Here is a 3,507-nt window from a genome sequence, read left to right as displayed (position 1 = left end):
TGAGCCGCCGCGCCCGGCCTGTGTATTTATTTTTATTGCTGAGACATAACCACAATTTGTTTATCCATTCAACAGTTGATGGACGTTTGGGTTGTTCCTAGTTTTTGACTATTACAAATAAGGTTGTCATGAGCCTTTGTGTACAAGTTTCTGTATGGATATGTGCTTTCATTTCTCTTGGGTAAATACCTAGCAGTGGAATGGCTGGCATAATATGATAGATGTTCAACTTCTTAAGAAACCACCAAACTGTTTCCCAAAATAGTTGCATCATTTTACATTGCCACCAGCAGCATATGTGAGTTCTAGTACCTCCACATCCTTGCTAATGCTTGTTACTGTGTATCTTCTTAATTTTTAGAATTATGTGAGTGTGTAGTAGTGTCCCATTGTGGTTTTGATTTACATTTTCTTTTTTTTTTTTCTTTTTATTTTTTGAGACAGAATCTCACTCTCTTGCCTGGGCTAGAGTGCAGTGGCATCAGCCTAGCTCACAGCAACCTCAGACTCCTGGGCTCAGGCAATCCTCCTGCCTCAGCCTCCCAGGTAGCTGGGACAACAGGCACGCGCCACCATGCCCAGCTAATTTTTTCTATTTTTAGTTTGGCCAATTTCTTTCTATTTTTAGTAGAGACGAGCGGGGCGGGGGGGGGGGGGTCTCGCTCTTGCTCAGGCTGGTCTCGAACTCCTGAGCTCAAGTGATCGCCTACCTCGGCCTCCCAGAGTGCTAGGATTACAGGCGTGAGACACCGCGCCTGGCCTACATTTTCTTAATGACTAATGATGTGTTGAGTATCTTTTCTTGTGCTTATTTACCTTCCATAAATCTTCTTTGGTGAATTGTCTCTTCAAATCTTTTGCTCCTCTCCCTTTTAAAAATTAGGTCATTTGTCCCCCCCCCCCTTTTTTTGAGACAGAGTCCTATTTTCGTTTTCAATTCATGCCTTGCTTTTGCTGAGATTGACTTGCAGTGTCAGTATAGTGAGTGGGTAGCATATAATCACTGTTGAAGAAGCAATCTGGTGACCTTTGGGTGGTTTACTTCCACATTACTGCTTATGTTGTATATCATCAGCAATTTGTTGACTTGGGTTCAGCTGAGCTGGAAAATGTGTGTGGGTAAAGTAGGAGGAGTGAGGTGTTGCTTGTAGTGGAGTAGTGTGTATGCACATCTGAACTTGCTTGCTTTTTCTTTATTCAGTCATTATTTTGTCTGAAATTCGTATGTTTACCTACACCTACAAATTCAAATGTCAAAATGTTATATATAGTAAATGAAATTTACTAAGATAATATCAGTAACATGAGTTTTAGACAGTTGTAGAGTTTTGGGGGAAAAAATTGTTTAGTTACAATAGGAAAATAAAGGATTACTTTTTTATCTGTTAGGGTTAGACTGAGACCAGGGACAAAGAAAGACATAATGAGGGATAGTTCAGAAGGAAACAAAAAAGAAATTTAGGAAAATAATTTAGTATATTTCTATCTCTATATTTGCTTATATTCTTCCCTTTTTCTTAAGACGATTTATTTTCTTGATCTTTCTCCATGTTTAATACTGGGTTTTTTATTTTTATGTCTTTTTTTTTTTTGGTCATTCATGAACCCTTTTTTTAAAATCGAGATATACTTTACATACCATAGTATTTGCTCCTTTAAAGTATATAGTTCAGTGGTTTTTATTACATTCACAAAGGTGTGCAATCATCACCACTGTTTAATTCCAGAACATTTTTATCACTGCAAAGAAACCACATACCAATTAACAGTCACTCCCCATTTTCCCCTCTCTCTAGCCCCTGGCAACCACTAATCTACTTTTGTCTCTATGGATTTGTTTATTCTGGACATTTCATATACATGGAATCATATAACATGTAACCTTTTGTGTGTGGCTTCTGTCACTTAGCCTAATGTTTTCAATGTTCTTCCACGTTGTAGCATGGATTAGTACTTCATTTCTTTTTTGTGGGTCAATAGTATTCATTTGTATTGATATACCACATTTATCCATGAGTTGATGGACATCAGGTTGTTTCTACTTCTTGGCTATTATAAGTAATGCTGCTGCTGTGAACATTTGTGTACAAGTTTTTACCTGGACATGTTTTCATTTTTTTGAGTATATTCGTAGGAGTGGAATTGATCATATAGTAGCTCTGTGATTAACCTTTTGAGGAACTGCCAAGCTCTTTTCCAAAGTGGACCATTTTACATTCCCATCAGCAGTGCGTGAGGATTCCAGTTTGTCCACATCCTCACACTTTGTCTGTCATTTTGATTATAGCCATCCTGCTGTGGTTTGGGTTTGTATTTCCCTGATTGCTAATGATGTGGAACATCTTTTCTTATGCTTATTGGCCTTTGCTTATCTTGTTTGGAGATATATGTATTTAGATCCTTTGCCCATTTTTTATTGGGTTGCCTTTACTGTTGAATTGTAAGAGTTCTTTATATATATTCTGAATACTAGACTCTTATCACATATGATTTGAAATGCTTTCTCCCATTCTGTATATTATCTTTTCACTTTCTCTCTTAATTTTGAAGTTTATTTTTTTCTGTGGTTGCTTGTGTTTTTGATGTCATAGCTAAGAAACCATTGCCTAATTTAAGGCCACCCAGATTTATACCTATGTTTCCTTTTCGAATCAAACATTTTGGTTTAAGAGTTTTATAGTTGAAGCTCTTAAATGTAGGTGTTTGATCCATTTTGAGTTAATTTTTGTATATGGTGTGAGATAAGGGTTCATCTTCATTCTTTTACATGTGAATATCTGGTTGGCCCAGCACCATCTGAATAAGTCTTACTTTTAATAATTATTTTAGGTCCTTGATCTCATTTGATTATCGTAACAGTCCTATTAGATGTTTATTATCATTATCAAGTCTATTTTATGGACTTTGAGTCTCAAAAGCTAAGTATCTTTTCCAAGGTCTGATAGCTCAAACCCCAAGTCTTGCTGACTTCAGAGCCCTTGCGTGTAACCACTAGGCTACACTTTGCTTCTGTGAAATGTAAACACTCTCAGTCAGGTATGAAGGCTGCTTAGAAATTAAGTGGTTGTCTAGGACTAAAGGACGTTGTGGACTTAATACTATATGTTTCAAGAACAAAGAAAAGAGGGAGCCCTACAAGGTTTTGAACTTTTACACCAATTCCTACTTTTATCCATTGATGCCTAATCCCTCAAGGAACTGTGAGGACTTTAGGATTGAATTTTTACCAGGGACTGGAGTAGTGCTGACCTCTAGAACTTTCTGTGATGATAAGACCGTCCTATGTATGTGTTGTCTCATATATTAACCACTTGCCAAATGTGGCTTTTGAGCACTTCAGGGGCTAATGAAACTGAGAAACGGAATTTTTTTTTTTTTTTTTTTGAGACAGAGTCTCGCTCTGTTGCCCGGACTAGAGTGCCGTGGTGTTAGCCTAGCTCACAGCAACCTCAAAACTCCTGGGCTCAAGCGATCCTCTGCCTCAGCCTCCCGAGTAGCTGGGACTAC

General features: G+C 37.8%; 1 protein-coding gene across 1 annotated transcript in view; it reads left to right on the top strand.

Moving 5' to 3' along the window:
* Positions 1–3,507, top strand: part of RRAGD (Ras-related GTP binding D) — a 38,114-nt gene that overhangs the window by 13,733 nt on the left and 20,874 nt on the right. The gene's annotated exons all lie outside the window — the stretch shown is intronic.

This window comes from Propithecus coquereli, unplaced genomic scaffold, assembly GCF_000956105.1.
Source record: "Propithecus coquereli isolate 6110/MARCELLA unplaced genomic scaffold, Pcoq_1.0 Scaffold127, whole genome shotgun sequence".
Lineage (NCBI taxonomy): Eukaryota > Metazoa > Chordata > Mammalia > Primates > Indriidae > Propithecus > Propithecus coquereli.
The sequence above is the reverse complement of the archived record's forward strand: the minus strand, read 5'-3'. Positions and strand labels throughout refer to the sequence as shown.